We start from the raw sequence: 27,457 nt of genomic DNA on the forward strand, positions 1-27,457 counted from the left end.
ACTGTAAACAATATTTCCTATAACTTAAACCCTAAAACCTATACCCTAAAAACTAAACCCTATACCCTATACCCTATTGTTGGGGTAAAGGGCAGTGCGCCCACCCACTTGTATAGTGCCCATGTATACTCATATATATATGATAGAGGAATAAGCTGGAGTAGCTTTGCTCCACCATATACGGTGTCTCTCATCCCTTCCTGAGTGCTCCCTCTTCCCCCTCAACTGGTATCAAAGCCAAGGAGAACTTGGTGAGATCATGGTGAGTGTGGCCAGCAAGGTTAGAGAGGAGCAGCCCGATGGGAGCTTCAGGAAGAACCGAGAGAACCAAGCAAAGCTGTGATTTCTCTGCATTAGTGCCTTCTGTGGAGGAGGAACATGAAGTGGGTAGACATGGCAGCTGTAAGAGCAGCTTGTTTTCTCAAGGATTGATGGCAAATCTATCTGTCACTCATGCATCATCATTGGAGGCCCTGAGATGGTGCTTTGGCTAGAACTAGTGGGAACTAGGTGATACTCTGTGTTCCTCTACAAGGCGTCTGTTTGTAGAAACCATTCCTATCATATGCAGCATGATTTGGGAAGTTATTGCTTGTGTTCGTGTGCTCTTTGATTTGTTGGGTCTAATGCTGGTTGGCAGGAGTGGCACAAATTACTGTTCAAACATGTTGCAGGCCTTTATCGACAGTTAGTGTCAGCAAGCTAACGAACATCAGACAGAGGGAGGTCTATGTTTCTACCAAGTGCCGATGCAGCAGCAACTCGCAGAAAGAGCACTTACATTCTTCCTCTCTAGTATCAAAGCACATGTGGTAGAATCCTATGCTGTGAATCTTCACAGTTTGAGATGGAATATGGCTGTCCTTCCCCCCATTCTATCTTTGTCGTCCCAGGTTGGTTGCGGCCACCAGTGAAGACCACCTCAAAGAAGGTTTCACCATATCTTGAAAAGTCAAGATCTGACATCTCGATATCTTTGGCAACAAGTAGCTTATTACTACCGACATGGAGGTTAGCATTGTAGGGGACTTTATAGATCATGAGGTAAAGACGACAAGTCTATAGACATTTAGAAATCTAGACAGTATTTCCCCATTACCGGTATAGGCTATTTCAAAAGGAAGAGATGTGAGCAGAGGAACAAGAGCATCCTAGCACTAGCAGTAGCTCCATCCCATGAGCAAAGAAAGAGCAGCCGAGTGATAGCAACAACATCCACTTTGGAGAAGAGAGTGCTTTTTTTTTGTCTAGAAATTTGACAATAAAAGTGAGCAGAATGCCATTTTCGATAGCAAGTATTTGCAAATCCATAAGGATTTAGGCTCGATGCCCAACAGAGGAGTCAGAGAACTTTGGAAGGGCTACATTTTCTCTGTTGACAACTTGGTCATCCGAGTTTATAGTACAGAGTTATTTATTGTCCAAAATAGGGACAATTCGATGATTGGTGTGTAGATAGCCATTTTGCAAACTATATATCTTTTCACCTATGCAGAATCTACCACTATATTCAACTAGAGAGTTGTAGATCCTTCAAAACACTACAACTTTGCTGTTTGATGCAAGTTGATCCAACTTTTGGATCAAAAGATATTGTTGTTTAAAATAGTGACAGCACAAGTAGAGTGCCATTTTTCTTTTGCATTCTTATGCTGTACAATCGCTCCCGAGCCTTTCTCTCCCTCATCATAGGGCTGGGCCCTCTCTTATCTAGTACGCTAGTATGTGCATAAATTCTTGTAGATGTCACAAGGCTACAACAAATGCATGATATTGTTGCTTATTTGGATCATAGTTACCGTAGAATGGGAACATTTCGGGAACGTCGGATGCTAGAATGGGAGTGGCGGGAACGGGAACAGGAGCAGATCGGGAATGTTGGGGAACGCCACGTCATATGACATGTCAACATATGACATAAAATGACAAAACATTTAAAATATCCAAGATTAAACTTTAAAGTCTTAAACATTAAAAATTTAAAGACTCCACAGTCCAGACTCCAAATTGAAACTGAAAAGAAAGTACATTGCATGAGGATATATAATAGCTAAAAATACAAAAAGCTGGCTGCTGAGTACAATGTACATATGACAAAAGTATCAAGTATGACAAGTACAAAACTAGCCTCAAGGGCCAAGGTAACTGGTGAGTCAAAGACTAGTCATCAGCAAGTGGGCACTGGGATCTCATCCTCCTATCCAAGCTATCCCTCAATCTGCTCATCCTCATGCTGCTCCACATCATCCTCTCCCTCTGGCTGATCCTCACCATCATTGTCATCAAGATCAAGGGAAAATCGAATAAATGGCTCTGGAGTACACTCAACCCTGAACTTGTTAAGTAAACGCAAGTTCGCATTAACAAATACAAGGTCATTTGCCTTCTGGACACCAAGCCTGTTCCTCTTCTTGCTTGCAATGTTCCCAAAACTACTCACAGGACGAGGAGCTAGCACCCTGGCTAAGCACTCGATAAGCGCTCACAGGACGAGGAGCTAGCACCCTGGCTAAGCACTCGAATGGCCAATCTTTGTAGCAATGGTGTATCTGCCCCATAATCCTCCCACCATCGTGCACTGGATATCTTGAACCTATCATTTTGTGCATCCTGCAAACCGAAGAGGCCTCTCTTTTGTCGATAGAAGGAAAGGTCTTCGTGAACCCTCCTCCTATCATCTCCACCAGGTACAAGCCTCCTCAAGATATCCTCCCAACCTTGCACAACCTTTGCATCTATCTCTTGTCCTTTACCTTGAAATTCTGGGTCCACCACAAATGCAGCAGCCTCTAATGCAGAGTGATACTCTGTCCACCTGCCTGTCGCAAGACGAGATAGCTCCTGTCTCCTACCCCCATCCAAATTCTGTAGAGACTCGAGATAGGATTCTCTCAATCATCCTGTCTATCTCCTCGTACACCTTGCCAATCCAAGGCTCATCTCCATCAAGAAGCCTCAACATAAGAATGATTGGCTGCACAACCTGCAACAATGCCTCAATAGTGTCCCAAAAAGTGTCATCAAGAACTATGGACCTATATCGAATACCTACCACTGAGGTGCACTCTCACCATGCATCCCACTCCTCACAAACTACAAGCTGCCTCAAATGATTCTTCACTTCAAAAAGACGCTTTAGCATAATGAAATTATATGTAAAGCGTGTTTCTGAATACTTTAAGAGATACTTTGGAGATCTCTGTCGAAATACAACCAAAATATGGTGGTGGCGAGTGATAAATGAAACAATGTGATTGCCCATTTCAATAAAAGGCTCCACCCACTACATCTTACCAATATCATAAGAAAACAATACAACGTCTGTGCTCAACAGATAACAGAATCCCGTATGCAAGAGAGAAAACAGATAGTATGGAGAATCAAAAATTTGATTACTGTAGAACTGATACAATAGATGGCGCTGCCTCCCAACCATGGGCTCCTGTGAAAGAAGCTTCGATGGTAAGCTGGAAACAGTAGAGGACAGAGGCTGGATGCTAAGGAATTAGGGTTGGTATAGCCAGTGATAAAATGGGCTTCACAGGCTTGCTCTTATATAGCCACCAGTCGTAGTCGGTTGGGCTCAATTGGGTGACTGCCGACCCAGTCTGCCCAAAACGGTCGACTGGGGGTCAGTCACAAAATAGGCCATTGACACATGATAGAACCGGTGTGTAAAATAGAGCAACTAACCTACGGTCTTCGTTCAGCCCAAGCCATCCGAGATCATCTGGAACTCCAAACAGGTCCCGCAACTCGAGAGTGGGCTGCACACCGAGAAATGCTTCACCTACCCTCAATGCAATCAGCCATGGGATGCCTTCCCACACTTGCATGTAGCCTAGTTGGTAGTGTGCCAACTCCATCTAGCCATCAAGCCACACATGTCCTCCATCTAGTGTCCACAAACTAGGACCTTACCGGATAACTGAGCTACTCAAATGCCTTCTCCTCAGATGGAGGGCTTACAAGTAGAGTTAGCTGGTTCCCACGTAGTTACATGAGAGTGGAGCATTGATATCTAACACCCCCCCTCAATGTCCACCCGCAAGTGAACTTACTTTTTCCGTCCAATGCCAAGTCGATGAAGATGCCTCTCTAGCAAGTCTCTTCCAGCTCTTCACATCCGATGACACCTTGTGGAGTCATGCTCTCTAGAGGATGTTCCGACCACTCTTTTCAGGGCTACTCACTCCTCGGTCTCCATGGGAGATCCTAGCTAGCATTGCAGCATGGCACATTTGGAGGGCCAGATGCACTGAGGACTGCTCCTACCGCAATGCCACTTGCATCGGTTTCTAGGAACAACGGTTTCTAGAAACCGATGCAAGTGGCATTGCGGTAGGAGCAGTCCTCCTTTGAGAGGGAGAAAGAGCCTTTGTGAAGATGTCCACAACATTCTCTATAGTTGGAGAGTACACCAAGTCGACCTCTCCATCCATGATGAGCTCATGTACAAAGTGATATTGAATCTCAATGTGTTTTGTGCGAGCGTGGAACACAGGGTTCTTTGCAATCGCCATGCAACTCTGATTGTCACATGATAACTACGTAGGCTTGTTCTACACTGCACCCATGTCCCCTAAAATCCTCCTCAACCACACTGCCTCACAAGAAGCAAAGCATGCTGATTTGTACTCAGCCTCGGTAGAAGAAAGAGCAATTGTGGGTTGCTTCTTGCTAACCCATGACACAGCTCCAGATTCAAGTGAAACAGTAACCTGTCACTAATCTCTTCTTGCCCACATCTCCTACCCAATCCGAGTCATAGAATCTGGTCAAGATGTTGCCCTTGGTATCGATGATGCCATAATCAAGTGTGCCTTTGATGTATTTCAACACCCGCATCCCTGCCCTCCAATGGTTCTCCCGAGGCTTATTAGAAAACCTGCTTAGTACACCAGTCATAAAGCTGATGTCCGGCCGTGTGTTGCACAAGTAAATCAAACTACCCACAAGCCTTCTGTACTTTGCTTCGTCCACCAATGGTGATGAATCCTTGTTTGAGAGCTTCATGTCAACCTCCATAGGGGTACCAATTGTCTTGCACTCAGCCATGCCAAATGCCTTCAGTATCTCTCCAGCATGCTTCAGCTGTGAAATGAAGATCTATTTTGGCTCTTGCCAAACTTCAATCCCCAAACAGAAATGCATCAGTCCGAGGTCTGTCATTTCAAACTCTCTTCCTAGCAAATGCTTTGTCTGTGAGATCTTCTCTTCATGGTTCCCTGTTATGACAAGGTCATCCACATAAAGGACCATGATCATACACCTGCCTCCTTCTCTGAAGATATATAAATTTGCATCTGATGGGCTCCTCTTGAACCCTTTTGCAGAAAGTAGGCATCAATTTGCTGGTACCATGCTTGTGGGGCCTATTTCAGTCAGTAAAGTGCCTTCTTTAGTTTACAGACTTTACCTTCTGAACTGGGGATCACAAAACCTAGTGGTTGTTCCACTATATCTCCTCCTTGAGATCCCCATTCAGAAAAGTGGATTTTACATCCATCTGAAACACGGGCCAACTTCCCTAGGTAGCTAAAGCCAAAATACTACGAATTGTGGTTAGTCGAGCTGTGGGAGCAAAAGTATCCTGATAATCAAAACCATGTACCTATGCAAATCCTTTTACCACGAGCCGAGCCTTGTACTTATCCAACATGCCATCGGACTTGTGTACTTGGTCTTGTACACCCACTTCGTGCCGATTACCTTGCATTTTGGTGGACGATCCATAAGGGCCCAAGTATTGTTCTTCATTATGGAGCCATACTCCGACTGCATAGCCTCCATCCACCTATCATCACCCTGTGCCTCTTCAAGACACTTGGGTTCATCAGCACGGATCACTTCTCTCATCAAAGCATAGTTGACCAAGTGTTCCTGCGCTCTTCTTTGCTCCTCTAATCTCTTGGACCGGCGGTGTTCGGATGGTTCCTCCTCAATGGTTGGAGGTTATCTGCCATCCAAAAGCTGCTTTACCCACTTTAGGAATGGATTTTGCCATTGTGGTTTTGCAGTCTCTTCTTCATCTTCTTTATCTTGAATCCTCCCAAGCACCATTGGGGGAGTTCAGTCTACTGTTGGTGGTGGTACTGGATGGATATCCTGGTCCTGGTTATCTAGGAAGGAAGCATCCTCCTCCAATTGATGCGGCTATTCTAAGAAGACCACATCACAACTTAGTATTACCTTCTAGGTAACAGGGTTATAGAGACGGTAACCCTGCCTCTCCACTATAGCCTAAGAAAATACACTTTCGGCTCTTCGGTTCTCATTTGGTCCTATTATCATCATGGACATGCCCAAAACAATCACATCCAAAAACTCTAAAATGTGGAGCTGAAGGTTTCTTACTAGAAAAGGCCTATAGTGGAGTCATCCCGTTCACAGCTTTTGTGTAGCTACGATTCAGAATGTAAACTATAGCGTTACATGCTTCAACCCAGAAAGTCTTTGGCAAGTCTTTCCCTTTCATCATACTCCTACCCATTTCACAAATGACGTGCATCTTGCATTCTGCTACTCCATTTTGCTGTGATGTATGTGGTGGGGGTTTCTACCTCTTGATTCCATGACTTTTGCAGTAACTCTCGAATTCAGTTGATGTGAACTCTCCACCTCTGTCTGATCTCAATTTCTTCACCTTCTTCCCCATTTCTTTCTTGACCATTACATGCCATTCCTTGAACTTACTAAAAGCCTCATCTTTAGTCTTCAGGAAGTATATCCATATCCTTCTACTGTAGTCATCGATCAGCGTCATGAAGTAGTAGGAACCATCCAAAGCTTCTGTCTCCATCTTTCCGCACCGATCCGTGTGAACGAGCTCTAGAGGAGACTTTTCCCTATTGGCCTCTTTAGGAAAGGGCTGCCGATGCTGCTTGCCCATCATGCAAACTTCACATACATTGAGCAGATCTGAAATTTCTAGTAGGTCTGCAATCATTCCACTTTTATGCATCTCCTTCAAAGAACTAAGGTTTAGATGACCAAACCTCTCATGCCACAGCTTAGTGTTCTTCACATCAGCTTGAGCACTGAAAGCTGAGAGTTTGTAGATGTTGTTGTGCCGTGTACCTTTACCAACGACATTTCCTTGAAGATCCAGGATCTATGCACCATTCTTATAGAATTGAACTTTGAGGTCCCAATCCGTGATCGCAGAAACGGACAACAAGTTCCTCTTGATATCTGGCACATAAAGAACATCGGACAAGTGTTTTACAACTCCATTTGACTTGAGAGCAATCATACCTTTTCCCTTTGCTGGATTGCATCATTGCCAATTGCTACCAAGATGTCATTTCCTACCAGCTATAGAGAGGTATACCAATCCTTTCGACTAGTCATGTGGCACAATGCACCATTGTCAATGATCCAAGGTTCATTCATGGGTAGATGAACTGCCTCTGTGCAAATCTCCTCAATTGCAATGAACAACTCTACTGCTACTGCCTGTGCGCTGTTGCTGGACTCTTTCTTTACTCCATTCTTCTCATCTGCAATCTTCTTTCGGCACTCATTCTGCTTGTGCCCTACCTTGTTGCAATAGAAGCACTTGATCTTCTTCTTTCTCTTTTTATCATCACAAGAAGATGGGTTACCAGAGACCTTACCCTTACATTTCTTTGATCTAGCGTAGAAAGCCGAATCTTCTCCAGTCCTCATCTTTTGATGCATCTCCTCCTCTAGAAGCATCGCGCTGAAATCCTCAAAGTTGGGCGGATTTCTGTTCTACGTATTCAGCATCGTAACAAGACCATCGTACTTTGGTGGGAGAATCCGTATACACCTTCGTGCTAGATTCTCGCTGGTGATGATGATGCCAATCGCAGTCATATGATCGTGCAGATTCTTCACCCTGGTGATGAACTTCTCTGCTACTTCAGACTCAAACAATTTCTCGTTTGCGAGTTGAGTCTCTGGATTTTGAATCCGCGTCTGATTCGTGGTCTCGTACTTATTTTTCAAGACCATCCATGCCTCCTCCGTTGTGGTGACATGTTGAATTAATGCCAGGACGGAATCACTTACACTGCACACAATAGAACACAGTGCATCTGCATTTCTTCTTATCCATGCGAGAATCTCATCCACAATTGGTACTATCTGTTGTCCTACATTGGCTGTATCCAACCTTGCAACCGGCCTCACGTCCACCTAGTAGTAGTGTCCCAAAGCTCATATGCGCTTAGGATGGTCTTCATCTTGAACTTCCAGAGTGGATAGTTAGAGCCGTCCAACTTTCCGCTTTTGCCGAACGGTGGGATTCGCAGTCTTGCGGGCTAGGCCATCTCTCACAATCTGCTCGCAAATAGAAACACACTACCAAATCTTCTTGCTAGAGTCCAGGATTTGATACCATGTAAGAAAACAATACAACGTCTGTGCTCTCAACAGATAACAAGATCTCGTACGCAAGAGAGAAAACAGATAGTATGGATAATCAAAAATTTGATTATTATAGAACTAATACAATAGATGGCGTTGCCTCACAACCATGCCCTCTTGTAAAAGAAGCTTCGATGGCGAGCTGGAAACAATAGAGGACGGAAGCTGGATGCTAAGGAATCAGGGTTACTGTAGCCAGTGATAAAATGGGCTTCACGGGCTTGCTCTTATATAGCCACCAGTCAGGGCTCAATTGGGTGACCGACCCAGTCCACCCAAAATAGTCAATTGGGGGTCCAAAATAGGCCACCGACCACATGATAGAACTAGTGCGCAAAATAGAGCAACTAACCTACGGTCTCCGTTTGGCCCACAGCCACCATCCGGGATCATCTGGGACTCCAAATGGGCCCCGCAACTCGAAAGTGGGTTGCCCCGGGAAATGCTTCGCCTACCCTCAATGCGGTCAGTCATGGGATGCCTTCCCGCACTTGCATGTAGCCTAGTTAGTAGTGTGCCAACTTTGTCTAGCCATCAGGCCACACATGGCCCCCATCTAGTGTCCAAACTAGGACCTACTAGATTGCCGAGCTACTCAAATGCCTTCTCCTCATATGGGGGGCTTACAAGTACAGTTGGTTGTTTCCCGCGTAGTTACATGAGAGTGGAGCATTGATATCTAACACTTTAGCATAATGAAATTATATGCAAAGCGTGTTTCTGAATACTTTAAGAGATCCTTTGGGGATCTTTGTCGAAATGCAGCCAAAATGTAGTGGTGGCGAGTGATAAATGAAACAATGTGATTGCCCATTTCAATAAAAGACTCCACCCACTACATCTTACCAATATCTTTGAGGAGATTGTTGAGCCCATGTGACATGCAAGGAGTGAAGCAAATATGTGGGTACTTATCCTCAATGATCCTCCTTGCTGCCCTATTTGAGTTCTCTCCATCAGAAACAAACTGGATGACATTATTGGGACCCACATAATCAATGGCTTCACTCCAAATATTTGCCAATTTCTCTGCAGTTTTGTTCGCCTCTGAATTGTCAATAGCTTTTAAAAAAAAGCTACATCCTCTGGAGTATGCAAGGATACCCTGAATGGAGTGGCTCCTACTATCACTCCAACTATCACCCATGACAGTGACGCCACATCTACGCCATACATCCTGAATGGGTCCCAAGGCATCCTCTATGGCTAGAAGTGTAGTGCACAATGCCTTGGATGAGGGTGGAGCATAGCTAGGTCCAAAAGAAATATCTGCAAAGTATGGGTTGCGGGCCTTTACCAAAGGAACATCTACAGCATAAAAAGCCCATGCCTCTCTCACACCCCTCTCTCTTTCTCTCCTCTCTTTGCTCACTCTCTCTCTCTCTCTCTCTCTCTCTCTCTCTCTCTCTCATGCTGTCGTGGCAGTGCGCCTCTCCCACGCTCTCCTTTCTCTCTCTCTCTCTCTCTCTCTCTCTCTCTCTCTCTCTCTCTCTCTCTCTCTCTCTCTCCTCTCTTTCTCTCTTTCTCTTCTCTCTCTCTCTCCCCCACTCTCTCCTCTCGTGCTCTCTCTCCCTCTCTCTCCCATAGTTGCATCTACTTGTGCCCTCCTCCCAGGGTGCCATGATGCCACAAGACTAGCTTGCACTGGACCTCATAAAGCCTGGGTCTGGGAACTATTTGTTCCATGCATGGATGGCTATGGAGCAGCCCCAAATAATGGGGTAGATGTACTCGCTAAAGATGCCACACCTATAGGTGCAGCTAATGATGATGTACCTCGAGGATCAAGAACACATGGCCGACTCCCTATTGCATCATGTCTATCTGCAAGTGCCTGCAATCGTTTGATATCTGCTCCTGACACTGTAGGGCAAACAAAAATCCCCTCTTCCTCATCATCCACCTCTCTCTCTCTCTCTCTCTCTATCTCTCTCTCTCTCTCTCTCTCTCTCTCTCTCTCTCTCTCTCTTCCTCTCCTTCCCTCGCTCTTCCCTTACCTTCATTCCTTTCCCGACGCTCCCCCCTCTTCTTACCTCTCTTTCCTTGTCTATTCCATGTCTCTCCCTTTTCCCTTCCCCTTTCCTTGTTTCCCTCTCTTTCACCCTCCATCAAGATGCATCATTTGAAGATGTGTGCTTCACTCATTGCAAACTCATCTTAAAAAACCTTTGTAACTATTGCAAGGTGTTTATATAGTTCTTTGAGATTATACCGATGTTGCTTTTTGGAACTTTGAAAGGTGTTTATTGACACAATTATTAAGTCTTGGTGATTTTAGAGTTCCAAAACTCTAAAAGTTGTTAATTAACACCATTATTAAGTCTTGGAGATTTTAGAAGACTCAAATGGTAAATGAATCTCATACATGAACCTTAACTATATAAATATAAATATAAAAGCCTTACGGGCATGCCCATGCTATTAAGAAAAAAAACAAGAAGAGAGATATAGGAAGCAACCAGGGGGGGAGCAATAGTCTCCTCCACACTCAGCTCATATTCACCCCACACAATACAATTGAACACTACAACACCTATTTCATTAATTTTGGACTAGTGCACTATCCAAATTCGTTTTGTGAGATAATTTTGGATAAAGCATTTTAAAAAAAGAGGCCCTTATAAAACAAAACTTTGAGTCAAAAAGTAAGATTTTAAAAAAGCAAATTAGAAAAAATGACGTGACATGTTATTAAAACTGGAGTACATTTTTAAAAAAAAACTAGAGTACATTTAAAAAAAAGCATGACACATTTGTACCAGAAGTAGATCATATAACTCAAAGCCATATGGTGTTAAAAAACACCTTCCATTAGCTCAGCCTAGAAGATGTCACCTTTGTCTCTCTTGTCGAAGATGTCATCTTTGTCTCTCTTGTCTATTACAACTTTACATTAGAGAACTAAAAAGTCTTTGTGGAACTGTAGTTTCATTTCTTGTCTATTACAGTTACTTTAGAAAACACAAGACGAATTTTAAGAAATAGAACTCAAAAACTTTAACAAGAAACTAATTGAAAAAGAATTGTAAGTAAAGAAAAAGAATTACAAGATGAATGAAAAAGAATGCAAGTACCTAGAAAAAGTGAAAAAAGTAAGGCTCTGCTTATCCTTTCTCTTCAGCTCTTGGTTGCTTCAATGAAATGAGGAGAGAGTGAGAATGAATGAATGGAAAGAAGAGTATATATAAGAAAAACTAACCCACTCCTCCTACTCATAAATTTGAATTTTCAAAAAAGAGAGGGAAATTTGATTTCATTATAAATTTAAATTCAAATTTGTGTTCAACATTCTTCTCATACTTTCTTCTCGTACGTTCCTTTTGAATTCAAATTTGTGTTCAACATTCTTCTTGATACTTTCTTCTCGTAAGTCCCTTTCATTCCTCTCATAAGTCAAATCTTATTTGTCAAGTCCCTTTCATTCTTCTCGTAAGTCAAATCTTATTTGTTGCTCTTGCTCATGATAGTAAGTCAAATCTTATTTGTCGCTCTTGCTTGTGATAGTAATCTTATTTGAGCAAGAATCTTATTTGTTGCTCTTGCTCGTGATAGTAAGTCAAATCTTATTTGAGCAATAATCTTATGTGTCGCTCTTGCTCGTGATAGTTCTACTCTTAGTTGTAAGAATTCAAATTTGTGTTCAACATTCTTCTTGATACTTTCTTCTAGTAAGTCCCTTTCATTCTTTTGTAAGAAAATAGTACGCAGTGGAAGATAACAACAAAACGCAAGTACACGATGGAAAGCTGGAGAGAATACAAAAATTCTGATATACCAAACTGCTGATACAACTGATGGTTGGCTGTCCACCCGTGCGCTCTACAGACAGAGCTTCGATGGTGATCTAGACAGATGCTGGACGGAGGACTATGAGCGTGAAGAACTGGTGATCTGATGATAGGGGGTGGCCACTTATATAGTGTAAGTGGTTGACGGTCGGCCCTGTAATAGGCAGTCGGCCTAATAGACAGTCGGCCTGGAAGACCACCGACCCTTCAGAAAACATGCCGTCGGGCAGATGAAGGATCGCGCATAGGTCATACCGTCGGGCCTGGGGCTACCGGCAGCCCCCGGACCCTGCCGCTGGGGGCTTTGCCCCCAGACCCCCACCGGGGGCCTGCGCCCCCCGGACCCCCTGCTATCGGGGGGGCTATCGCCCCCCCGAACCCCCCCTTTGTGCAGACGGGTATCTACTCTTGGCTCCTAAGCCATCTCATAACCATCTGGTCTACTCTAAGACCCCTTCCAGTGTCTAAACTGGGGATCCCTCCCAATATCTGATACCCATCATGGCTTCTCCTCATATGGGGGCCTTACAACATTGGGTACACAGAATATTGGTGGGTTACATGAGAGGTGGACATTTGAGCTAACTCTAACACCCCCCCTCAATGTTCACCCGAAGATGAACTATGTGATCGGACCAATGCCGAGTCGATGTAGATGCCGCAACAATAAATCACTCCCAAGAGCCTTCGTGAAGATGTCTGCGCAATTATCCTCTGTGGGACAATACTCCAGCTCTATGACTCCATCCTCGATGAGCTCTCGTACGTAGTGATACTGGATCTCTATGTGCTTTGTACGAGCATGGAACACAGGATTCTTTGCAATGGCCATGCAACTCTGATTGTCGCATTTCAGAACCGTCGCATCTTCGATTGGAACTCCTATGTCTTGCAGGATCCTCCTTAGCCAAACTGCTTCACAAGCAGCAATGCATGCTGCCTTGTACTCAGCTTCCGTCGAAGATAGTGCCACTGTTGGTTGCTTCTTGCTAATCCAAGAGAACACTCCTGAACCAAGTGAGAAACAATATCCAGAAACTGACTTTCTAGAATCACAATCTCCCGCCCAATCTGAGTCACAGTAACCCGCCAAGGTCTTCCCTGCTCTGTAGGTAATGCCATACTCCAGTGTACCTTTCACGTACTTTAGCACACGCATCCCTGCTTTCCAATGGTTCTCTCGAGGTTGATTTGAGAACCTACTAAGTACACCAACTACAAAGCTGATATCAGGTCTAGTGTTGCACAGAAAAATGAGACTCCCCACAAGTTTCCTATACTCCTTGATGTCGACAAGTGGTGATGCATCCTCCACTGAGAGCTTACCATTCACCTCCATGGGAGAGACCACGTCCTTACACTCGGTCATATCGAATGCCTTCAAGATCTCGCGAGCATATCTCTGCTGAGAGATGAAAATCCTGCCAGGTTTTTGCCAAACCTCAATGCCGAGGCAAAAGTGCATGAGCCCCAAATCTGTCATTTCAAACTCGGAACTCAACGACTCCCTCAACTGTTGCAGCATCTTCTCATGATCTCCTGTGATGATCAAGTCATCCACGTAAAGGACTATTACCACATACTTGCCATCCTGCTTACAAACATACAGGTTAGCATCAGAAGCACTTTTTGAGAAACCAATAGATATGAGAAAGCTATCAATCCGTTGGTACCATGCCCTTGGGGCCTGTTTCAGCCCGTACAATGTCTTCTTTAGTCTGCAAACCTTGTTCTCTGAATTGGGCACTTCAAATCCTGGTGGCTGGAACACATATACCTCCTCCTTGAGATGTCCATTCAAGAACGCAGATTTCACGTCCATTTGAAACACCGGCCACTGCTTATGAGCAGCCAAGGCAAGTACCACCCGAATAGTTGTCATCCTTGCTGTAGGAGCAAAGGAATCCTCAAAATCAAAGCCTTCAACTTGAGAGTATCCTTGTGCAACAAGCCTAGCCTTGTACTTTTCCAAAGATCCATCAGATTTGTACTTGGCCTTCCATACCCATTTGGTACCAATGATCTTCCTTTTTTCTGGACGATCAACCAAGTCCCAAGTCTGATTCTTCATGATGCTGTCATACTCCTCTTGCATGGCAGCTTTCCAATTTGGATCCGCCATTGCCTCATCCAAATTCGTAGGCTCTTGAACTTTCATAATCTCAGCCATCAAGGCCATATTGACTATGTGTTCAGAAGCCCTTTTCTGCTCCTCTATCCTCTTTGATCGTCGAAGTCCATCTGCAGATGACTCTGCCAAGTCTGGAACCGGATTCTTCTCATCAAAGAGCTGCCTTGCCCACTTTGGAAGTGGCTTACCTTGTGGAGCCAAGGCATGTTGTGGTGTTGGTGGAGTCTATTCCTCGAAGTACTCCTCCTCATTCTGCAACTCTGCTTTAGATACGGGCACAAGGTGAGTTACTTTTACGGCTGATGATAAAGTGGAAGGGCATACCTCCTCCTCCACTGTATGTGGCTGTTCCCAAAACACCACATCACGACTGACCACGATCTTCTTTGCCTCTAGATCATATAGCATGTACGCCTTTGACTCCTGGCTATAGCCCATGAAGATACACTTTCTGCTCTTTGGATCTAATTTCTTTCTGGTGCTATCTGGAACATGAACAAAGCACTCACATCCAAATGTTCTGAAATGAGAAGCGGAAGGCTTTTTACCTGAGTAAGCCTCCAAAGGTGTTTTGCCCATCAAGGCCTTTGTGAAGCTTCGATTGACGATGTACGTGCGAAGCTCCTTTACCTTCAGCCCGCTTTCGTTTTCCACCATCTTTTGCCACTGTTTGAATTTTCCAAGAGCTTCAGCCTTATCTCGTAAAAAATACACCCACATGTATCTACTGTAGTCGTCGACGATAAGCATATAGTAGTTACATCCCCCCAAAGCTTGAGTCGGAGCTTTCCCACTGAGATCAGCATGAACCAATTGTAGAGGAGCCTTTGCCCGATAGCCGCTCTCATGTGGAAAAGCCTTCCTTTGTTGCTTGCCCATCATACAAGCTTCACAAGGTTCCTGCACCTTTGAGAGTGCAGGCAAGTGTGCAACCATCCCTGTTTTCTGCATTTCCAAAAGAATAGGATAACTAAGATGACCAAATCTTTCATGCCATACCTTACTGATGCCCACTTCTGAAGAGACTGTTAGTGCCGTCAGCTCGTACAGATTGTTCTTCCTTACTGCCTTGCCAACCACCTTGCCCGCTGCATTAAGGATTTCTGCTCCGGTCCTCTTGAAACGCACCTCCAAGTTGCGATCAGTTATCGCAGCAATCGAAAGCAAGTTCTTCTTTAGCTGAGGAACTAGTAATACATCAGAAAGCTCTTTAGTTTCACCCTCTTGAATGGAAAGAGAGATAGTACTTGTACCTTCCACAGGGCATTTTGCATTATTACCGACCGTCACGTTCATGGGCTCTTGTAGAGGCTTGAAAGAGCTATACCAGTCCTTCTTTCTGGTCATGTGACGGGACGCTCCACTATCAAGGAGCCATGAATCATTCGTTGTTGAAACTTCTGTTGAGGAGCATAATTCTTCAATTGCAACCCATAGCTCCAACTCAGTTTCAGCTGTGTTGGCAGATTCCTTGCCTTTCGAAGAAGACTGTGTAGTGCCATTCTTTTCGTCCTGCTGCTTCTTTCTGCAATCCTTGATCATGTGACCGCTTTTGTTGCAGTAGTGGCACTTACCTGAAAACTTCTTCTTCTTACCATTCTTCTTCTCTCCACCCTTCCCTTTGGATGTGGTTGAGAATGCTGCATCACTTCCGCCATCGCGGGTCTTCATTCGCATCTCCTCCTCTAGAAGCATCGCGCTGAACTCTTCAAAAGTGAGGGGTGGATTTCTTACCTGCGTGTTGAGTGTCGTGACCAACGCATCGTACTTTTGTGGAAGGATCCGAATGCACCTTCTGGCCAACTCTTCGCTGGTCTTTGTAATCCCAACCGCCGCCATCTGATCACATAGATTCTTGATCCGTGTGATGAATGTCTCAGCTGATTCTCCATCAGAGCACCTCTCTGCAGCAAGCATATTCTCCAGATTTTGAATTCTGGTCTGATTCCGCGTTTCATACTGACCTTTCAGTATGTTCCAAGCCTCACTTGCCTTGTCTGTGTGCTGAATCAGAGTCAAAACAGAATCACTTGAACTGGTAACAAGAGCACAGAGTGCATCTGCGTTCCTTCGTTTCCATGCCCAAAGAAGATCTGCATTCGGTGGCGTTATGACGTTGGGGTTGTTTGGATTCGGTGATCCAACCGGTTCTGGATCCAATCCCAGAACAGTATCCAGAAGCTCATATGAATCCAAGATCGCGCTGATCTTGAATTTCCACAAAGTATAATTCGTCCCATCGAGCTTGCCTTCATTGAAGGCAGGTGGACGAATTCGCAACGGGGTTGGTGCAGCCATCACTCCTAGTAGCCTTTGCTAACAAAGCTCGTTGAACTTGCAATAAAGTCGTTACTCAGATAGCCTGAGCTCTAATACCATCTTTGTATGTGGGATAATTCAACCCTTTCTCCTTCTTCTTATCCCCTTTGTCCATGAGAGATTTGCACCTCCAACACCCCCCTCCAATCGATCATGGAGAGAGGTGGCCGGGGATCAGACCCGGGCTCTGATACCATGTAAGAAAATAGTACGCAGTGGAAGATAACAACAAAACGCAAGTACACGATGGAAAGCTGGAGAGAATACAAAAATTCTGATATACCAAACTGCTGATACAACTGATGGTTGGCTGTCCACCCGTGCGCTCTACAGACAGAGCTTCGATGGTGATCTAGACAGATGCTGGACGGAGGACTATGAGCGTGAAGAACTGGTGATCTGATGATAGGGGGTGGCCACTTATATAGTGTAAGTGGTTGACGGTCGGCCCTGTAATAGGCAGTCGGCCTAATAGACAGTCGGCCTGGAAGACCACCGACCCTTCAGAAAACATGCCGTCGACCCTGCCGCTGGGGGCTTTGCCCCCAGACCCCCACCGGGGGCCTGCGCCCCCCGGACCCCCTGCTATCGGGGGGGCTATCGCCCCCCCGAACCCCCCCTTTGTGCAGACGGGTATCTACTCTTGGCTCCTAAGCCATCTCATAACCATCTGGTCTACTCTAAGACCCCTTCCAGTGTCTAAACTGGGGATCCCTCCCAATATCTGATACCCATCATGGCTTCTCCTCATATGGGGGCCTTACAACATTGGGTACACAGAATATTGGTGGGTTACATGAGAGGTGGACATTTGAGCTAACTCTAACATCTTTTCCTAAGTCAAATCTTATTTGTCACTCTTGTAAGAATTCGACCTCTCTCCCTCTACTCCCTTGTTTCTCTCTCCCTCACACACTCTCTCTCCCATACCTTCCCCCCTCACTCTCTCTCTCTCTTTCTCTCTCCCTCCCCTCACTCTCTCTCTCACTCTCCTCCCTCCTCTCCCCTCTCTCTCCTTCGGCTCCCTCCTCTCCTCTCCCTCTCTCTCTCTCCCTCTCTCTCTCCTCTCTCTCCTTTCGCTCCCCTCCCCCCTCCCTCCCTCCCTCCCTCCCTCGAGCCCGCCCTCCCCTTTTCCCCTCCCCTCCCCTCCCTCTGCCGCCAAACCCCTCCCCCCCCCTGCCCCCCTTCCCTCCCGCCTCCCCTTCCCTCTAGCCCCCCTTCCCCCTTCCCCCTCCACCCCCCATCCCCCCTTCCCCCCTGCCCCCCTTCCCCCTGGAGGGGGGCGCCACCCCCCCTCCCCCCTTCCCTCCCTCCACGAGGTTGGCGGCGACCGCAAGCCGCCCCCTCTCTCCCCCCCGCCAGCCCCCTACCCCCCTCCCACCCCCTTCCCCCTCAACCCCCCATCCCCCCTTCCCCCCCTCCAAGGGGTCTGGCGGTCGTGGCCGCTAGCCCCCCCCCTCCCCCCCTCCCCCCCCCAACCCCCCGCCCCCTCCCACCATCTTCCCCATCCCCCCTTCCCCCCCTCCAGCAGGTCTGGCGGCTGTGGCTACTAGCCCCCACCCCCCCTTCCCCCCCGCCCCCCTTCCCCCCCGCCCCCGATCGCGGCTGCTAGCCCCCCCCTTCCCCCCTCCACGGCTAGCCCCCCTCCCCCTTCCCCCCCCGCCAGTCCCCACCCCCCTTCCCCCTTTGCCTCGCTTCCCCCTGCTGGCGGCCGTGGCTACCAGCCCCCCTTCCCCCCCTCCATGGCCGCGGCCCCTTCCCCCCTTTCCCCCCACCCCCCTTCCCCCTGCTGGTGGCCGCGGCCACCAGCCCCCCCCCTTCCCCCCCGCCAGCCCCCCGCCCCCCCTCCCCCCCTTCCCCCTGCTGGCGGCCACGGCCGCCAGCCCCCCCTTCCCCCTTGCCCCCTTCCCCCCCACCCCCTTCCCCATGCTGGCGACTGTGGCCGCCATCCCCCCTTCCCCCCCCGCCAGCCCCCCGCCCCACCTCCCCCCTTCCCCCTACTGGCGGCTGCAGCTGCCAGGCCCCCCGCCCCATCCCCCCCTCCCCCCTTCCCCCCCTCCATCCCCCCATCCCCCCTTGCCCCCCTCCAGGGGGTCTGGCAGTCGTGGCCGCCAGACCCACCCCCCCTTTCCCCTGCCCCCCTTCCCCTGGTGGCGGCTGCGGCCGCCAGCCCCCCCCTTCCCCCTACCCCCTTCCCCCCCTCCACGGCCAGCCACCCCTCCCCCCTTCCCCCTACTGGCGGCCGCGGTCGCCAGCCCCCCCTTCCCCCCCGCCCCCCTTCCCTTCCTCCATGGCCATCCCCCCCTCCCCCCTTGCCCCTGCTGCCGCCAGGCCCCCCGTTCCCCCCCTTCCGCCAGCCCCCCCCCAGCCCCCCGCCCCCCTCCACCCCCCCATCCCCCCTTCCCCCCTCCAGGGGGTCTGACGGCCGCGGCCGCCAACCCCCACCCCCCCTTCCCCTCACCCCCCTTCCCTTGGCTGGTGGCTGTAGCCGCCAGCCCCCCCCCTTCCTCCCCTCCCCCCTTCCCCCCCCCCCTGCCAGCCCCCCCTCCCCCCTTCCCCCCCCCTTTCCTCCCCCACCCCCCTTCCCCCCCTCCAGGGGGGTGGCGACCACGCCCCCCCCTTCCCCTTCCCCTTCCCCCCCCGCCCCCTTCCCCCCTCCCCCCTCGACCCCGCCCCCGCCTCTCCCTCCCCTCCTCCTCCCTTCCTTCCCGCCCCTCCATCCTCTCCTCCTCCCCTCCTGGCAGGAACCTTTCTCTCTCTAGTTTCTCTCTCTTCAAATTTTTTAAAAAAAATCTAGATAAATAATTAATCAAAAAATTTTGCAAGTACCTGAAAAAAGTTTGTAAGTTTGCTCTTTCTTGCTTTCTTGCTCTTCCTTCCTTGCTTTCTTGATCGTCCTTGCTTTCTTGCTTCAATGAATGAAATGAGGAGAGAATGAATGAAGAAGGAAGACTCTATATAAGAAAAATTAGGTTTTCCTCCTCCTCTCCTATTGGCTTTCTATTCCTCCCCTCTCTCCTATTGGCGTTTCATTTATCCCCTCTCCCATTGGCTCCCATTACTCCCCCTCTCCCATTGGACCCCCAGCCCTCATCCCAATCTTCCATTAGCCCTCCCCCCATCCATTTCTTCTTCCTCCCCCATTGCCACCACTCCCATCCCACATTTCCACCACATCCCATACTCCTCCCATTTCCCAAAATCCCATATTTCCCCATCTCACCCTCCTCTTTTTCATCCCCTATTAACTCCCCTCACTCATCTCACTCCCTTATTATCCTACTCCCCTATTACCTTCCCCTCTCCCATTCCGTTCTTCCCTCCCTACTCTCACTTCCACTTCCCATTACTCACTTGCCATTTAAGAACTATTAATATATTATTATACTATTTTTTATACTTATTATCATACACCCCTATTACTTCCCTCTCCCATTCCACTCCTCCCTCCTCACTCCCACTTCCACTTCCCATTACTCACTTGCTATACACATTTGCAAACTATTAATATATTATTATATGATTTTTTATACTATTTGCAAACTTACATGTGGGCAAAATCACAGGTGTCAAAGCGATCCTATTGTGGTCATACAACAACTGTGATTTTATTCAAGGGCGTATTTATCCTCATCAACAAGCTTATTTACTCAAGGTATGAAGTGCATAATTTGTGCACTAGGTGTTTACTTTGTTGTATCAAAATTGTTTGCCACACACACACACATATACACATACTGAGAATTTTCTAATATTATCACATCTACATTTCTCCGATGGGCACAAAACTTTGTACACGCCTCAACCTAGGTCGTATTGACTTGCATACAAAGTGGTGCACCCATCCCATAAGTACTTGTTTGGATAACACACCTCCAAACGTATTTTATGACGATTATGCATAACACTAGGAACAAAATGGTATATAATGTGAGATCGACTATGCAAAGCATATCCGATGGACACAAGACTTTGTAGTTCCTCAACCTAGGCAGTATTGACTTGTGTGCAAAGTGGCATCCCCTTCTGATAAGTACTTGTTTGAAAAATACACCTACGATCGTGTTTTTTGACGGTTGTACATGGCACCAAGGCCAAAAAACGGTATTTAATACTCAATCTACCATGTAAAGCATACACGATGGCATAATACTTTGCACGTGCCTCAAAATCGGTGGTATGGTATTCCATGCAAAGTGGAATGCCCATTCAAAAAGTACTTTTTAGAATATCACACCTAGGACCATATTTTTTATTGGTTGTTGTCCATGACACTAAGGCAAAAACGCTGATTTATGCTTAATCGACAATGCAACGCATATGCGATCATCACAATACTTTTCACACATCTCAACCTAGATATTATTGACTTACATGCAAAGTGGTGTGCCCATCCCATAAGTACTTAGTGGAATAACACATCTAGGACCACGTTTTTTGACGGTTGTGCATTACACTAAGGCCAAAACAATGTTTAATGCTTGTTCGACAATGCAAAGCATGTCCGATGGGCACAATACTCTGCACACACCTTCAACTAGGTGGAATTGACTTACATGCAAAGTGGCACGCCCATCCCATAAGTGCTTGATCGGATAACATACCTAGCAGCGTGTTTTTTTACGGATGTGCATGACACTAAAAAAAAAATAGCATTTAATGCTCGATCGACCATGCAAAGGATACCCGATGGGCACAACACTTTTTGTACACCTCAACCTAGATGGTATTGAAATGTTCTCAATGAGGCACACACATCCGATAAGTACATGGTTAGATAACACACCTAAGGGCGTGTTTTTTTGCAGATGTCCATATCACTAGGGAAAAAATGGTGTGTAATGCGTGATCGACCATGCAAAGCATATCCGATGGTGACAATACTTTGCACGCACCTCAAGGTAGTTGAATTAGACTTGCGTGCAAAGTGGAGCCCCCATCTGATAAGTACTTATTTGAATAACATGCCTACGGTCGTATTTTTATATGGTTGTGCATGACACAAAGGCAAAAACGTGGTTTTATGCTTGATCGACAATGCAAAGCATATCCGATGGGCACAATACTTTGCACACAACTTCAACTAGGTGGAATTGACTTACATGCAAAGTGTCATTCCCATCGCATAAGTACTTGATCGGATAACACGCCTAACAGTGTGTTTTTTTACGGATGTGCATGACACTAAGGAAAAAATGGTATTTAATGCTCGATCGACCATGCAAAGCATATCCGATGGGCACAATACTTTTCCTATACCTTAACCTATGTGGTATTGAAATGTTCTCAAAGAGGCACACCCATCCGATAAGTACTTGGTCAGATAACATACCTAAGGGCATGTTTTTTTGTGGATGTGCATATCACTACGGGAAAAACGTTGTATAATGCGTAATCGACCATGCAGAGCATATCCGATGGTGACAATACGTTGAATGCATCTCAACCTAGCTGAAACGGACTTGTGTGCAAACTGGAGCCCCCATCCGATAAGTACTTATTTGATTAACACACTTAAGACTGTGTTTTTTCATGGTTGTGCATGACACTAAGGCAAAAACGGTGTTTTATGCTTGATCGACAATGCAAAGCCTATCCGATGGGCACAATACTTTGCACACACCTTCAACTAGCTGGAATTGACTTACATGAAAAGTGGCACACCCATCCCATAAGTGCTGGATCGGATAACATACCTAGCAGTGTGTTTTTTTACGGATGTGCATGACACTAGAGCAAAAATAGTATTTAATGCTCGATCGACCATGCAAAGGATATCCGATGGGCATAACACTTTTCCTACACCACAAGCTAGGTGGTATTGCAATGTCCTCAGAGAGGCACACCCATCTGATAAGTACTTGGCAGATAACACACCTAAGGGCATGTTTTTTTGCGGATGTGCATATCACTAGGGAAAAAACGGTGTATAATGCATGATCGACCATGCAAATCATATCCGATGGTGACAATACTTTGCGTGCACCTCAACATAGTTGAAAAGGACTTGCGTGCAAAGTGGATCCCACATCCGATAAGTACTTGTTTAAGTAACACACTTAGGACCGTGTTTTTTCATGGTTGTGCATGACACTAAGGCAAAAACGGTGTTTTATGCTTGATCGACAATGCAAATCATATTCGATGGGCACAATACTTTGCACACACCTTCAACTAGGTGGAATCAACTTACATGCAAAGTGGCACTCCCATCCCATAAGTGCTTGATCGGATAACATACCTAGTAGCGTGTTTTTTTACGGATGTGCATGACACTAGAGCAAAAATAGTATTTATTGCTCGATCGATCATGCAAAGGATATTCGATGGGCACAACACTTTTTGTATGCCTCAACCTAGGAGGTATTGGATTGTCCTCAAAGAGACACACCCATCCGATAAGTACTTGGTCAGATAACACACCTAAGGGCATGTTTTTTTGCGGATGTGCATATCACTCGGGAAAAAATAGTGTATAATGCGTGATCGACCATGCAAAGCATATCCGATGGTGACAATACTTTGCACACACCTCAAAGTAATTGAAAAGGACTTGCGTGCAAATTGGAGCCCCCATCCGACAAGTACTTGTTTGAATAACACACCTAGGACCATGTTTTTTATGGTTGTGCATGACACTAAGGCAAAAACGATGTTTTATGCTTGATCGACAATGCAAAGCATATCCGATGGGAACAATACTTTGAACACACCTTCAACTAGGTGAAATTGACTTACATGCAAAGTGGCACGCCCATCCCATAAGTGCTTGATTGGATAACATACCTAGCAGCGTGTTTTTTTACGGATGTGCATGACACTAGAGCAAAAATGGTATTTAATGCTCGATCGACCATGCAAAGGATATCTGATGGGCAAAATACTTTTTGTACACCTCAACCTAGGTGGTATAGAAATGTTCTCAATGAGTCACACCCATCCGATAAGTACTTGGTCAGATAACACACCTAATGGCGTGTTTTTTTGCAGATGTCCATATCACTAGGGAAAAAATGATGTATAATGCGTGATCGATCATGCAAAGCACATCTGATGGTGACAATACTTTGCACACACCTCAATGTAGATGAAACAGACTTTGTGCAAAGTGGAGCCCCCATCCGATAAGTCCTTATTTGAATAACACACCTACGGCCGTGTTTTTATATGGTTGTGCATGACACAAAGGCGAAAACAGAGTTTTATGCTTGATCGACAATGCAAAGCATATCCGATGGGCACAATACTTTGCACACACCTTCAACTAGAAAGAATTGACTTACATGCAAAGTGGCATTCCCATTGCATAAGTACTTGATCAGATAACACACCTAGCAGTGTGGTTTTTTACGGATGTGCATGACACCAAGGCAAAAATGGTATTTAATGCTCATTGACCATCCAAAGCATATCAGAGGCACAATAATTCTGCTACACCTTAACCTAGGTGGTATTGAAATGTTCTCAAAGAGGCACATCCATCCGATAAGTACTTGGTCAGATAACATACCTAAGGGCATGTTTTTTTGCAGATGTGCATATCACTATGGGAAAAACGTTGTATAATGCGTAATCGACCATGCAGAGCATATCCGATGGTGACATTACTTTGCATGCATCTCAACCTAGTTGAAATAGTCTTGTGTGCAAACTGAAGTCCCCATCCGATAAGTACTTGTTTGATTAACACACTTAGGACCGTGTTTTTTCATGGTTGTGCATGACATTAAGGCAAAAACGGTGTTTTATGCTTGATCGACAATGCAAAACATATCCGATGGGCACAATACTTTGCACACACATTCAACTAGGTGGAATTGACTTACATGCAAAGTGGCACACCCATCCCATAAGTGCTTGATCGGATAACATACCTAGTAGCATGTTTTTTTTACAGAGGTGCATGACACTAGAGCAAAAATAGTATTTAATGCTCGATCGACCATGCAAAGGATATCCGATGGGCACAACACTTTTCTTAAACCAAAAGCTAGGTGGTATTCAAATGTTCTCAAAGAGGCACACCCATCTGATAAGTACTTGGTCAGATAACACACCTAAGGGCGTGTTTTTTTGCGGATGTGCATATCACTAGGGAAAAAACGGTGTATAATGCGTGATCGACCATGCAAATCATATCCGATGGTGACAATACTTTGTGCGCACCTCAACGTAGTTGAAACAGACTTGTGTGCAAACTGGAGCCCCCATCCGATAAGTACTTGTTTAATTAACACACTTAGGACCATGTTTTTTCATGGTTGTGCATGACACTAAGGCGAAAACGGTATTTTATGCTTGATCGACAATGAAAAGCATATCCAATGGGCACAATACTTTGCACACACCTTCAACTAGGTGGAATTGACTTACATGCAAAGTGGCACTCCCATCCCATAAGTGCTTGATTGGATAACATACCTAGCAGTGTGTTTTTTTACGGATGTGCATGACACTAGAGCAAAAATAGTATTTATTGCTCGATCGATCATGCAAAGGATATCCGATCGGCACAACACTTTTGGTATGCCTCAACCTAGGTGGTATTGGAATTTTCTCAAAGAGGCACACCCATCCGATAAGTACTTGGTCAGATAACACACCTAAGGGCGTGTTTTTTTGCGGACGTGCATATCACTCGGGAAAAAATGGTGTATAATGCTCGATCGACCATGCAAAGCATATTTGATGGTGACAATTCTTTGCAAACACCTCAATGTAGTTGAAACAGACTTGTGTGCAATGTGGATCCCCCATCCGATAAGTACTTGTTTGAATAATACACCTAGGACCGTGTTTTTTCATGGTTGTGGATGACACTAAGACAAAAATGGTGTTTTATGCTTGATCGACAATGCAAAGCCTATCCGATGGGCACAATACTTTGCACTACCTTCAACTAGGTGGAATTGACTTACATGCAAAGTGGCACACCCATCCCATCAGTGCTTTATTGGATAACATACCTAGCAGTGTGTTTTTTTACGGATGTGCATGACACGAGCAAAAATAGTATTTAATGCTCGATCGACCATGCAAAGGATATCCGATGGGCACAACACTTTTTGTACACCTAAACCTAGGTAGTATTGAAATGTTCTCAATGAGGCACACCCATCTGATAAGTACTTGGTCAGATAACACACCTAATGGCATGTTTTTTTGCGGATGTCCATATCACTAGGGAAAAAATGATGTATAATGCGTGATCGACCATGCAAAGCATATCCGATGGTGACAATACTTTGCACGCACCTCAAAGTAGTTTAAATAGACTTGCGTGCAAAGTGGAGCCCCATCCGATAAGTACGTATTTAAATAACACACCTACGGCCGTGTTTTTATATGGTTGTGCATGACACAAAGGCAAAAACGGTGTTTTATGCTTGATCGACAATGCAAAGCATATACGATGGGCACAATACTTTGCACACACCTTCAACTAGGTGGAATTGACTTACATGCAAAGTGGCATTCCCATCGCATAAGTACTTGATTGGATAACACACCTAGCAGCGTGTTTTTTTATGGATGTGCATGACACTAAGGCAAAAATGGTATTTAATGCTCAATCAACCATGCAAAGCATATCCGATGGGCACAATACTTTTTCTACACCTTAACCTAGGTGGTATTTAAATTTTCTCAAAGAGGCACACCCATCCGATAAGTACTTGGTTAGATAACATACCTAAGGGCATGTTTTTTTGCGGATGTGCATATCACTATGGGAAAAACATTGTATAATGCATAATCGACCATGCAGAGCATATCCGCGATGGTGAAAATACTTTGCACGCATCTCAACCTAGTTGAAACAGACTTGCGTGCAAACTGGAGCCCCCATCCTATAAGTACTTGTTTGATTAACACACTTAGGACCATGTTTTCTCATGGTTGTGCATGACACTAAGGCAAAAACGGTGTTTGATGCTTGATCGACAATGCAAAGCATATCCGATGGGCACAATACTTTGAACACACATTCAAATAGGTGGAATTGAATTACATGCAAAGTGGCACGACCATCCCATAAGTGCTTGATCGGATAACATACCTAGCAGCGTGTTTTTTTACGGATGTGCATGACATTAGAGCAAAAATAGTATTTAATGCTCGATTGACCATGCAAAGGATATCCAATGGGCACAACACTTTTTTTAGTTGAAACAGACTTGCGTGCAAAGTGTAGCCCCCATGATAAGTATTTGTTTGATTAACACACCTAGGACCGTGTTTTTTCATGGTTGTGCATGACACTAAGGAAAAAACATTGTTTTATACTTGATTGACAATGCAAAGCATATCCGATGGGCACAATACATTGCACACACCTTCAACTAGTGGAATTGACTTACATGCAAAGTGGCACTCTCATCCGATAAGTGCTTGATCGGATAACATACCTAGCAGTGTGTTCTTTTACAGATGTGCATGACACTAGAGCAAAAATAGTATTTAATTCTCGATCGACCATGCAAACCATATCCGATGGGAACAATACTTTTCCTACACCTTAACCTAGGTGGTATTGAAATTTTTTCAAAGAGGCACACCCATCCGATAAGTACTTGGTCAGATAACATACCTAAGGGCGTGTTTTTTTGCAGATGTGCATATCACTACGGGAAGAACGTTATATAATGCGTAATCGACCATGCAAAGCATATCCAATGGTGACAATACTATGCATGCATCTCAACCTAGTTGAAACAGACTTGCGTGAAAAGTGGAGCCCCCATCCAATAAGTACTTGTTTGATTAACACACTTAGGGCCATGTTTTTTCATGGTTATGCATGAGACTCAGGCAAAAACGGTGTTTT

General features: G+C 45.7%; 1 pseudogene; it reads right to left on the bottom strand.

The window, feature by feature from the left end:
* Positions 1 to 2,206: 2,206 nt before the first annotated feature.
* The window catches only part of LOC147900595 (uncharacterized), a 33,631-nt pseudogene continuing 8,380 nt past the window's right edge, over positions 2,207 to 27,457 (bottom strand).

Source organism: Dipteris shenzhenensis, chromosome 7, assembly GCF_047967505.1.
Source record: "Dipteris shenzhenensis isolate YYH24624 ecotype China chromosome 7, Dip_SZ_1.0, whole genome shotgun sequence".
Classification (NCBI taxonomy): domain Eukaryota; kingdom Viridiplantae; phylum Streptophyta; class Polypodiopsida; order Gleicheniales; family Dipteridaceae; genus Dipteris; species Dipteris shenzhenensis.